This window comes from Colobus angolensis, unplaced genomic scaffold (assembly GCF_000951035.1).
Source record: "Colobus angolensis palliatus isolate OR3802 unplaced genomic scaffold, Cang.pa_1.0 Scaffold224, whole genome shotgun sequence".
NCBI classification, from domain to species: Eukaryota; Metazoa; Chordata; class Mammalia; order Primates; family Cercopithecidae; genus Colobus; species Colobus angolensis.
This window is the reverse complement of record NW_012115422.1, coordinates 952,794-965,912: the sequence shown is the minus strand read 5'-3', so window position 1 is coordinate 965,912 and position 13,119 is coordinate 952,794. Positions and strand designations below refer to the sequence as shown.

The following is a 13,119-nucleotide window of genomic DNA, read 5'->3' as shown; positions in this document are numbered from 1 at the left end:
TGGCTGATGTTAACATGAGTGGGCTTTCTCTGAGCACTGCTTACTTGATAGCAGTCAAATGATTGGAAAAGTAGTGACTAGTTTATTCCATATTAATAGATATTGTATTTTCTTGATTTAAGTCATGCCTTGAATAAAATTCACATTTTGATTTTCATAATTCACAATTCTAGACTTACCAGTAATCCTTATATACTAATGATTAGAAGGCAGTTCTGAGTGCTAACTCCCGTTTCCTATCAGATACCAGACATTTAGCATCTCTTTCCCAATTCAGAGTTTTTGGAAAGTCATTGACTTGACTAGAGACATGCCTTGTACATTTCATGCTAGAGAAGGTTATGTTAGGTATAGATGGAGTGATGCTGGTACGATCAGGTATATTATGGAAAAAAATAGATTTTGTAGTGTGACATGAAACTCTCACTTACAACAAAGATTCTTTGAGAACATGCTTTTCAAGTTTCAAATAGACTGTGATAGGGACATAACCTAATTATGTCATGAGCTGCCGCTATACTGTTGTAAGTTTCATTGACGTCTGTTAGTAAAAAAGGTGTTGTTCCTTTTTCCCTCTCTTTGTAGATTGGTTTTATATTCCTCATGGATCTTATTTGAGCATTGAAATTAGAGTGAGATAAAGTTTTCTTGGTGTTAACCTAAGAATTGATTGAAATTGCTTCTATTCGTTTTAGGAAATCTACTTTCTTCAATGTTTTAACCAATAGTCAGGCTTCAGCAGAAAACTTCCCATTCTGCACTATTGATCCTAATGAGAGCAGAGTACCTGTGCCAGATGAAAGGTTTGACTTTCTTTGCCAGTACCACAAACCAGCAAGGTAAGAGATATTTTATGCTATTTATTTGGTGGCTTTGTGTAGACTGGGCAGATATGTATGTGATATGTTTAAAGTCATATGAAGAATTTTTCTTTTAAAATTAATGTAGCATTATTGTTTTGGATGAGTATAAAAGTAATGCAGAGGGGTGGGCCTGGTGGCTCACGCCTATAATCTCAGCACTTTGGGAGGCCCAGGAGGGCAGATCATGAGGTCAGGAGTTTGAGACCTGCCTGGCTAACACACCACTCTCTACTAAAAATACAAAAAATTAGCCAGGCGGGGTGGCGGGCGCCTGTAATCCCAGCTATTCGGAAGGCTGAAGCAGGAGAATTGCTTGAACCCAGGAGGTGGAGGTTGCAGTGAGCCGAGTTACGCCATTGCACTTCAGCCTGGGCAACAGAGCAAGACTCCGTCTCAAAAAGAAAAAAAGTAATGCAGAGTATGGAGAAGGGTGTAGAAGGGTATACCCAGTTGTTAACATTGCAATTATTTTTTTCTGGGGAGTATGAAATAGAGGGAGTAATTAGTCTGTATTATGTGATCTCATTCATGTAAAACTAAATGTGTTTGCTTATATGCATAAAAAATGTATGAACATAGGCTGATGATTGTCTCTGGGTAGTGGAATTTTTAGGTGATTTTTACTTTATTCTTATATTCCTCTATGTTTGAATTTTTTTTACAATAAGTGTGTATTGTATCTTTAATAAAAAATAAGTAAAACTTTTATTAGGAAAAGATGAGATAGTTTAAGTTCATTGTAGGAAGTTCAGACATTAGGGAAATGTATAATGAGAGGAGTGAAAACCACCTTTACTTCCTCTACCTTGATATAACAGTTGTAAATACTTTGGGGATATATCCTTCCATAATTTCCTGACTGTGTGCACACTTCCTTACAGAAATAGAATACTTGTTTTACTTGGGATATTATTAATATCTTTCTGGATTAAGCAATACAGACAAGTAATAATTTCTAATATAATACTTATATTTATTGCTATATTATATGAATATAGCACAGTTTACCATTTGCTTATTATTGAGAATTTAGTTTGTTTTTAATTTTTCACTATTTTTAATGTCCTGATAAATCCCAAGTTTCTGTCTGGTGTCCTGAACTCTGCAGAACTCCAGATTTCTTCTATCTCTAACTGCCTCCTTGATATTGACACTTGGAGGTCTGAATAGGTGCCTTAGACTTCTAGACATGTCCAAAATGACCTCTTGATTTCACCTTCTTGCACCAAATTCTTCTTCAAGACTACCATAACTCAATAAGTAGCACTGTCATTTCCTCAGTTGCTTAAATCAGTGCCCACCATTTATCTTTGATTCTTCTCTCCCCTCACCCCGTATCCAGTCTGTCAGCAATTTTGTGAGTTCTAACTACAAAGTGTATACTGAACTCATTCACTTTTCTCACTTTCACTTACTAGTTGTAGCATCCATTGATTTTTTTGATGAATTAATTTTTACTATGAATATTCTCACATGGTGATTTTGTAATTCTATCATTCCTCCTTCATTTGTTAATATTGTACTGTAAGGAAAAGCTTTCTTCATCTGTTCATTCATGTATTTATTCAGATGAGTGTTATTTTATTGGTTTTAATCTGTCACAAACATTGATTTGATGCTCAAATTATGTCTCTCAGATTGGCTCCTCAGGCTGACTTCAGTATCCTTTCTAAAACCTTTTTATTTTTAAATGATTTTAAATTTATATAAAAGCTGCAAAAGTACACAAGTGCTTATACACCCTTGCATACCCAGATTCTTTGAAACTTTGAGAATAAGTTACAGACATGATGTCATATTATACTTCGGTTCTTTAGTTTGTATTTACTAAATACAAAGACATCCTCCCACACAACCATAGTAAACCATCAAAATCAGGGTAGTTTACTACAGGATTAATACTGATCCCATATTACTATCTAATTCATAGACTTTATTTAGATTTTTTCAGTTGTTCCAATAATATGCTTTGTTGCATCTAAACCAGGACCCTGTGTTTGTTCAGTTGTTTTATCTCATTTTTTCCTTTCTTTTTAAAATAGAGATGGGGTCTTGCTATGTTGCCCCAGGGTGGTCTTGAACTGTCGGCCTCAGGCATTCCTCCTGCCTCATCCTCCCAAAATGGTGGGATTACAGGCATGAGGTACTGTGCCTGGCCTTTCTTTTCTTTCTTTCTTTCTTTCTTTTTTTTTTTAAAGACAGAATCTTGCTGTGTTGCCCAGGCTGGAGTGCAGTGGTGTGATCATACCTCACTGTAGCCTCCAACTCCTGGGCACAATCAAATGATTCTCTCACCTCAGCCTCCTGAGTAGCTGGGACTACAGGCACATGCCACTGTGCCTGGCTAATTTTTAAATTTTTTGTAGAGTTGGGGTCTTGCCATGTTGCCTAGGCTGGTTTGAACTCCTAGGCTCAAGTAATCCTCCTGTCTTGGCCTCCCAAAGTTGTGCCCAGACCCACCAGCCTGTTTCTATTGAAGAACATTAATAAATGTTTTTGGTAGTCTATGTTCATTACAGTATAGCGATTAAAAAGAGTTTTAACATCATTTTAGTCTCAAGAGTTCTAAAGTAGTATTTCATTCTAGAAGTATTTTGTTCAAGTAGTCGTGAAATCATTGGTGTAATACATCAGAAATCCTTGAATTAAATCTCAAGTTTTAATTTTTTGAGATATTGTATTAATAGTTTAAACCTTATCCTAGCCATAAATCACAAATCAGAATTGAGAAGCTCATTTTCAATAGAAAATAGAATCTCAGAGCTGAATATCTTCCTGTCTAGTTTTCTCATAAAAAGAAACTTGAAGCCTAGAAAGATGAAATAATTTGTTCATGGTCACACTTATAGTTATGTCAACCAGAAATAGAACTCAAGGCTTCTCACTTCAAATTTAGTGCCATTCTACCCATATGCATGCTACTTAGTCCGTTTTGTATTGCTGTGAAGGGTTACCTGAGGCTGGGTAATTTATAAAGAAAATGAGTTTATTTGGCTCATGGTTCTGCAGGTCATACAAGCACAGCACCAGCATCTGTTTGGCTTCTGGTAAGGGCAAGGCCTCAGAAAGTGGTTTTTTTTTTTTTTTTTGAAGGAGTTTCACTCTTGTTGCTGAGGCTGAAGTGCAGTGGCGTGATCTCAGTTCACTGCAACCTTCGCCTCCCGGGTTCAAGCGATTCTCCTACCTGAGTCTCCCGAGTAGCTGGGATTACAGGCGTGTGCTACCATGCCCTTCTAATTTTGTATTTTTAGTAGAGACACGGTTTCTCCGTGTTGGTCAGGCTGGTCTCAAACTCCCGACCTCAGGTGATCCACCTGCCTTGGCCTTCCAAAGTGCTGAGATTATAGGCGTGAGCCACCGCACCCAGACAAGGAAGCTTTAACTCATGACCAGAAGATGAAAAGGATAGTACGTGTGTCACATGGAGACAGGGGGAGCAAGAGAGAGTGGAGAGAGGTACCAGACCCTTTTAAACAACCTGCTCTCCAGTGAACTAACAGAGTGAGAACTCACTCATTACTATGGGGAGGGCACCAAGCCGTTCATGAGGGATCCACCCCTGTGACCTACACACCTCCCACCAGGCCCCACCTCCACCATTGGGCATCACATTTCAACATAAGTTTTAGAGGTGACACAACATCCAAACCAAGTCAACTTCATATTTATCATATGGGTGCTTTTAGTTGTTAGAAATATCATTTAGGATGAATTTAGTTGCCCTTAACAGAGTGACTTACAGAGCTGATTTATTGAGTTAGTAACAGGTAGCACAGTGTTTAGCTCAGTGATATCATCAAAGGCCTGGCTTCTTTCCTGTCTTCAGTTTACTTTATCAACTTGATCATAGGTTGTCTTCCCCTTGTGGTCACAGGATAGATCTGTATACTTTCTCATCCATGTTCAGAGTGAAATGGGATTGCTTCTAGAAGTTCTCCCAGAAGACTGATGAGCTTCTATTTAACAGCCTCCTACACCCCCTCCAGTAAACCTCTTCTTAAGTCTTTTCATGTATTTTTTTGTTTTTTAAGAGGTGGAGTCTCACCAGGTTGCCCAGGCTGGACTTGAACTCCTGGGCTCAAGCCATCCTCCCTCCTGACTCAGCCTCCCAGATACTTGGGACTACAGATGTATGCCACCATGCTTGGCTTCTTAAGTTCTTTGAGGCGATTAGGGCAAGGTGAAGGTCCTAGAATTTTTTTACTTTGCCTAGGAATGAGATTAAACTGCTTAGTGAAGGCCGGAGCTACATGCGTCACTTCTAGAGTTAGGGGTAGAGCAAGCTTCTCCAAAGCTCTGGGCTATGCTGGAGAGGAATGGCTACCGAAATGAAAATCAGTATAGGTACCAAGAGAGGGGGCAGTGGATGCTGGGGAGGCAGTCAATGTGTCCAACAACAAAAAAACTAACCAAATTTATGTGGTTTTAGTGGATTTGGTGGCAACAATAATCAAGTAATTTCAATCTGTAATACTTGTTTATAGAATAATTATTTTGAAAGGACTCATTTTCCATGCCAATAATAGGGAAGTCTTTTGTGGAACTTTTATGTTGCATTTTATCAGGTAGTGAAATTGACATTCCGCAAAATGCATGCTCTCGAACATTGACAAAGGATACAAAATTACGTTATATATACCTTTGTCATATAACATTAAAAGTAGCTTGTATTTATTGATACACTTAAATCTCCATTTTGACATGGCAGACTGATCTTCCTAACTTGGTTTTTAACTTGTGTTAAATGTGCCTTTGTTTAGCAAAGCAAAGGTTATTTTGTATATAGCCTAATTTGGTTGCTGTTATCAACAACTAGGTTATTACTATGCTGATAACTGGTTCTCAGCATTACACACATTTTTTTTTTTTTGTCTATATAACATGTGGGTGATCAAATGCAAACCCAGACAGCCTGTGTTTGAATCCCAGTTTTGTCACTACTGGCTGAGTGATCCTGAATACAATAGATTTCGTAACTGCTCTAAGGCATAATTTCCTTATCTGTAAAGTGGGCTTAATAAATAGCACCCATCTTATAGAGTTAATTTGAACTTTGAAGTGAGATAATATGTGTAAAATACTTAATTTAGTGTCTGGCACAAAGTTAGTTGGCTCATTTTATGATGATTACCTCGGCATACTCTAAACATTCTTCACCGCTTTTTTGAGTGTGTGCATGTGCCAGTAGAACGTTACAGTAGATTTAATGATAAGTGTTTTAATTTCAGAAACATGATAAATACATTTATCCTGTTTCAGTTTTCTCCCTTATTATCCTGGGTAAGAAAGTCGTAATGTATTACAAGGCCATTTCTAATTTTTTTTGAGGGGGTGGATATTCATTTATCAAATCATTATTGTCCCATTGTTCTAGAAAGGAAAGAATTTCTGTAAAATGTTTGGGGAATTCATTTGATTAATAGATAAGTTCTTAGTACTGTTTTATAATAAAGCTATCTTTTGTTTTTCAGCAAAATTCCTGCCTTTCTAAATGTAGTGGATATTGCTGGCCTTGTGAAAGGAGCTCACAATGGGCAGGGCCTGGGGAATGCTTTTTTATCTCATATTAGTGCCTGTGATGGCATCTTTCATCTAACACGTAAGTACAGATGTTTATTTAATCATTGATTTCATTCAGACCAGTGTTTTCTTTCCATTAGTGCTCAAATAAAATTAGAAAAGACTAATGGAAGATTGCTTTGCTTTACCAGATGAATCTTGGGTTTGTCTGTAAATCTGTGACTTTAATGTTACTTAGTATCATCTCTGTATCTGAGCGCTTATACCATAGCAAGTATATGCTGTGTTGAGATTATGTTTGATTGAACTTTATTCCCTGTTCTGGATTAGAGCAATCAAGAAGTGTTTCTATATGGAACTTTGTTCATTGTAAAGGCATTTTGAAATTGTCTTAAATTGTGGAACTTTTATTGCTTTTCTGTGTGTTAAGAAGGCAGAATTGTTAGAGAAGGGGATTCTGATTATTTAACAAGAGAGAAAGGCTTCTGGGTTATCTATTAGAGATGAAAAGATTAAAGAGAAACTATAGATCAGCTAGTCCTTATGGAGAGAGGAATATAAAGCAAAGAGAAAAAACAGAACTGTGGCTTAGTTTGGGCTCTGTTGACCGACTATAAAAGTGAGCCAATCACATAGTAGTTTTCTGACAAAATAGAGTTTAGGTTAAGGCTTAGGTCAAGGCTGCACTTTGTGTTAATAGTATTATAATGAGCAAATTAATAGAAACAGAATATACAAGCTAGAGGTGAGAGGGCCAGCTGTGGTCTGGATAAGTGCCTTTGTTACTGGTCCTCAACTAGATAACTAGAGTAATCGAGAGTGAGCTTTTAGAAAATATAGCAATTTGACGAATTTTTTGGTCATTTGAATAAAGTAATAATAAAATTGTGCTGGTACTTTTTGTGTGCCTTTTATAAAACACCATTTACCTCTGTGGTTTGCATAAGCTATCTAGAAAAAAGATTTGTTTGCCTAGTATTAGGTTGGTGCAAAAGTAATTGCAGTTTTGCCAACGTAATGCCCAAAACTGCAATTACTTTTGTACCAACCCGATAATTCATTTGTATTGTATTTTACAAAACCCCATGACAGACAATTTGAGAAGCATTGATCTAGGTAGTTTAAATTTGCGTAAAGGTATGGTGAGACCTCTGGGAAGTCTAGACAAAGAATGAGGCTGTGACAGGGAGGTGATCCAGTCTTGTAGAAAAGTTTTAACTAAAGCCTGTATATTGGCAGAACCTCTGTTTTCCTGACTGGTTTTCTTCTGGTTTTGGTGACTGATGTGAGGATTTCAAAGAGAAGCTGGAGTGAACTGTGACTCCTGGATTTCTGGAGTAGGTCAGTTGAATGAATTATGAACTGTTCATTGAGACATTAAACACAGAAAAAGCAGCAAGTATTGAGAGAGATGATGATGAATTCAGTTTGGGGCAATTTAAAAAATTCTGTAGTTGAGACATCCTGATAGGTGTCTGTCAGAAATTAGAATTGATAGAACACACGTGACAGAAGGATCAGGGCAAGAGAACTGAAGATTTGGGTATGAGAGAGTGAGTTGATGGGTGGAAAAGAACTTAAAATACAGAGTGGGAGTGAAAATAGGAGAGGACTGAAAAATGGGAGGCTTATGGATCTGATTCCCTGATAAGGGTTTATAACAGGTAGGTTGAGTGTAAGGGTGTCATGTGGTTAGGGAGGGATATTTGACTTAAAATTTTCCAAGCAGGAGCAATTTAGGATGATGGTAAGGTCCTGATAATGTTGGTAATAAAAATGTCTCTGGTTTTGTTGTTTCTTACATAATATTCATTTGATGTGTTTTTCTGACCCTTGGGGGGAAGATGAATTTGGTGAGGAGCATACATACTATACTGTATTTAGGTCAGGCCAAAGATACCATCATTCAGGAAGGAAAGAAAATCCAATTAAACTAGATACTATGCTCTTTTAAAGTGATTGATCTCAGAATGTGAAAGTATATGCATCTTAGAATTGATGAAATACAGTGTATATATTATTGTATAGTACATAGAACACTGAATGATACATTTATAATCAGAACTAAAAAAAAATCCTTAGATTTATAGTCAGAAAAAAAGACTTGTGGAGATTAGAAAGATTAGGGATTACTTTGAGGCTATGAAAATTGATAATTCTTTAATTTCAACTGTCAGATATATGTTAGTGTTTACAGTACTTTTCAGCTTTCTATTAGAACATCTGAAAGTTCGGGAACAGAAAAAATTGTTAATGAGAAGTTTTAGTTTATCACTGAATTTTAATTTATTAATGTCATGTTTATCTCCATTAATTTGATTAATTTTGAAAAATTAACTTTTCCCTCACCTTGTTTACGTCCCTGGGTTATTAGAAATATGTAAAATATATACATTGTTGCAAACACATGTACTTGTTTAAAATGCAAATACTCATCTTGATGGATTTGCTTTGGCTTTAAATCTTGAGATCACTCTATCTTATTCATTTGACCCATTTGACTCTTATAAGTGTGGTAGGTGCTGAGGGATGTATTGGTGAGTAAAAACAGACATGACTGTTTTTCTCATGAGCTTATCCAGTGGAGGATATAGACATTGAATAAAATGGTCACATAAATATTAGATGTCTTTCCAGTTGTATACAAGGAGAAAGGAATATGTGTGTGAGTATGCAGTGTTACCTTGAGGAGGTGACAGTTATGCTGAGAGGTAAAAGCTGAATGGGAGCTAAGGTAGCAAAAGGAGGAAAGGAAAGATTAATTTTTCAGAGTAAATGGTTTGTTTCAAGGCCTTATGGTGGAAAGGAGGCTGCTGCCTTAAGAACTGCCATGGTGGATAGAATGAATGATGAGGAGTAGCGATGGAAAAGAGCCCAGGGATATAGTTAGGGATGTCATTAAGTTCACCATATTAAAGATATCCATCTGAAATGGCTTAAATAAAAAATACTTTATTTATTTATTTATTTGAGACAGAGTCTTGCTCTGTCCTCCAGGCTGGAGTACAGTGGCATCATCTCGGCTCACTGAAACCTCCACTTCCCAGGTTCAAGCAATTCTCCTGCCTCAGCCCATCCAATAGCTGGGATTATAGGAGCTCACTACCATGCCAGGCTACTTTTTGTATTTTTAGTAGAGACGGGATTTCACCATGTTGGCCAGGCTGGTCCCGAACTCCTCACCTCAAGTGATATGTCCACTTTGGCCTCCCAAAGTGCTGAGATTACAGGTGTGAGCCGCTGTGCCCGGCCTAAATACAAAGGATTTTAAATGGACAATTGAGGTGGGGATGGAGGCAGATGAAATTGTTCCAGCAGCTTATTTTGCAATTACAGTATTCAGTTGAGTTGCACTTTTTTTTTCCCATGAGGCATTTTATTTGTAAATATATGTATTACATCCCTAGAAAAAGAATCCCAGGATTTTCCCTCCTGTGTGTTTTCGTCTTGCTTCTTCATGGTCCATGATGCCAGCTGAGGTTGTCAGTACAATGAAACCAAACTGGCGGGATGGAAGCAGATTATTCTGCCAGTTTTGTAGATCTTTGAGTTGCACTCAAATCTGGGGCTGATCACTCCACACTTGTTTGGCCTGCCTGTGAGGTTCACAACAATTTTCCCAGCTCTGTGATCATCAATGATTTCAAATTCGCCAATATAACCATGCTTCATCATCACACTGAGAAACCGGACGATGACTTTGGAGCACGGCCTAATAAGCACCTGGCATTTGTCTCTCCTTTCTGCATTGTTGATGCTCTTGAGAACATCAGCCAGGACATTCATGTGCACGGTTGTGGCGGCGCTGAAAGATGGCAGAAAGGGAACGGGAGGGGAGAGCGCAGGGAGTTCGAGTTGCGCTTTTAATGTTTTAACCAATCAAAATGGGCTGAGCACGGTGGCTCATGCCTGTAACACCAGCATTTTGGGAGACGGGGGTGGGCAGATTGCTTGAGTTCGAGACCAGTCTGGACGACATCATGAGACTCCTGTCTACCAAAAATACAAAAAATTAGCTGGGTATGGTGGCGCGTGCCTGTGGTCTCAGCTACCCGAGGCTGGATTGGGAGGTCTGCTTAGCTTGTGAGGCGGAAGTTGCAGTGAGCCAGCGTCGTGCCACTGCACTCTAACCTGGGTGGCAGAGTGAGACCCATCTCAAAAAAAAAAAAAAAAAAAGGAAAAGAAGGGAAGTAAAAATGGAGTAAGTTGCCAATAGTTTGAATTTTCATTTTGTATAAAACTATATTTCCAAGATTCCAAGATACTGATAATGATTTCCCCAGATAATGTTTGAGCATAAACAATGTAGAAAAGTTTTTTTTTTTTTTAAGAGTCAGGGTCTTGCTATGTTTTCCGGGCTGGTCTTGAACTCCTGGACTCAAGCAGTCCTCCACCTTGGCCTGCCAAAGTGCTGGGATTACAGTCATGAGCCACTGTGCCCGGCCAGTAATGTATAAAGCTTCTTTCATACATAAAATGTATTTGCCCAGGTGTGGTGGCTCATGCCTGTAATCCTAGCACTTTGGGAGACTTACGCAGATCACTTGAGCTTAGGAGTTCAAGACTGGCCTGGGAAGCATAGGGAGACCACACCGCTGAAAAAAAAAAAAAAAAAGAAAAAAAAAATTAGCCAGTCTTGGTGGCCTGTGCCTTGTAGTTTCAGCTACTTGTGAGACTGGGGCGGGAGGATCACTTGAGCTCAAGAGTTGGAGGCTGCAATGACTTGTGACTGCACCACTGCACTCCAGCCTGGATGACAGAGCAAGGTCCCCTGTCTAAAAAAATAAAAAAGATTAAAAGAATCTATACACATTACTTAGTTTGTTTACCCCCAAATAACATACCCTCCCACCCACTGGGGTTTGCTGCTTAATGTAAAGGTATTTCAGATCCCTATCCCCATTAGTCATTTAGAGTTCTTGCTAAAGTTTTATTTTCAGTAGTTTTCTTGTTTGCAAAGTGTACTAATGAGGACATGCAAGATAGTAGACATAATGAAAGATTATTTTCTTATTTGAATATGTACAGATCTGGAGCTACTGTAGTTTTTTAAAGTATATTTTTGAAGTTACTGTATGCTAACTCATAACTATGGATTTAGCTATATAAACAGTTTATCTTTCACTAAACAAGTGCTGCTGAGGTGAAAGTTAGGTCTTATTTTGACACTTAAAAATATAACAACTGTCAGGATTTGCATGAGGAATTACAAGAGCTCATTTTTTTTTTCTGGTGGTTTTTTTTTTTAATCAGAAAAGCTTTGTGAGAAATATTTTTATAGTACAAATGAATGTCTGCTTATTACATTTAATTTGAAAACAGAATCAGAGTCTTCGCTTATTGGAGGGTCACTTATTTTTCTTGCCCTAGTTTAAATCCTTGGAATACTTTTCCAAAAGAATATCGGTTCTTCAGTGATAGTAAGGAGCTGAAAAAAAAGATTCAAAGCCAGGTGCAGTGGCACATGCTGGCAATCCTAGCTACTCAGGAGGCTGAGGCCCGAGGATTGTTTGAGCCTAGTAGTTTGAGGCTGTAATGTGTTATGATTGTGCCTGTGACTGGCCACTTCACTGTAGCCTGGGCAACAGAGTGAGACTTTGTTTCTTTAAAAAAAAAGAGAGAATAGTGATTCAAGAATGATCTAATAATCTGCTGTCTAGGTGAAACTTTGCGTGTAGCTAATTGAAGATTCTCATCTTGTGTGTAAGCCCAGTTTGCCCCAAATGTGGACAAATTTTATATAGCAGGTAGATGCAGCATTAAAAATTTTTCTATACACAATAATATGGATGAATCTCAAAATAATTATGCTGAGTGGAAGAAGGCAGTCCAAAAAAAGAGCGTATACTATGATTCCATTTATATAGGATTCTAGAAAATGCATACTAATTAGAAAGCAGATCATGGTAGCCTGGTGGAGGAGCAGAGAGAGGGATTATAAAGGGCTGTGAGGAAACTCTTGGAGTGGTGGATATGCTCGTAATCTTGATTGTGGTGATAGTTTCACAGGTGTATGCATATGTCAAGACATGTATACATCTGACTACACTTTTTGTACATTTTATTGTATGTCAGTTTCACCTCATTAAAGCAAAAAAAGTGGGAAAGAAAACTTTTCTTATACTTTTCCTTTTAGGGGAACTTTGTTTGTACTCTGTTTACCTTGTTTCTGCAGTGTAACTGTTGGAAATAATGTCATATTTTTAGATAATAATTAGCAGGTTGGTGCAGCTATTTATATTGATTTAAAAATGAAAATAGGGCCGGGTATGGTGGCTCATACCAGTAATCCCAGCACTTTGGGAGGCTGAGGCGAGTGGATTACTTCAGCCCAGTAGTGCAAGAGCAGCCTGGGCAACATAGTGAGATCTCGTCTCTAGAAAAAAAAATTAAAAGGAAAAATAAAACCTGATTATTTATGAGCCTTAAAATTTTGTGAAGAACTTTGGGTTTTGGTGCAATTATAGTGAAATTATTTCTCTCTCATATATCAGTCTTGGAAGTACAAAATCTTTTCAGTTACAGAATTTGTTAAACTTGTTTCCGAAATACAGTTGACCCTTGAACATACTGGGGTTAGGGGAGCTGAGCCCTGCACAGTTGAAATTCGGATATAACTTTTGTCTCCTCAAAAACGGAACTACAAATAGCCTACTGCTTTCTATTATTCTATCACTAATAATAGAAACAGTCAATTAACACATATCTTGTATGTTATATATATTATATTATATAT

General features: G+C 37.7%; 1 protein-coding gene and 1 pseudogene across 4 annotated transcripts in view; one reads left to right on the top strand and one right to left on the bottom strand.

The window, feature by feature from the left end:
• The first annotated feature begins 691 nt into the window (after nucleotides 1-691).
• Nucleotides 692-13,119, top strand: part of OLA1 (Obg-like ATPase 1) — a 151,460-nt gene continuing 139,032 nt past the window's right edge. Inside the window, exons 1-2 of one of the 3 annotated variants that reach the window (XM_011943972.1) lie at nucleotides 692-839; nucleotides 6,335-6,462. The gene's annotated coding sequence lies outside the window, so the exon portion shown is untranslated. The remainder of the gene's footprint in view (nucleotides 840-6,334; nucleotides 6,463-13,119) is intronic. The other 2 variants (XM_011943973.1, XM_011943974.1) reach the window with 2 other exon arrangements.
• On the bottom strand, nucleotides 9,758-10,194 carry LOC105513142 (annotated as a pseudogene). The gene has a single exon (XR_001001949.1). The product of XR_001001949.1 is annotated as a 40S ribosomal protein S15a pseudogene (transcript).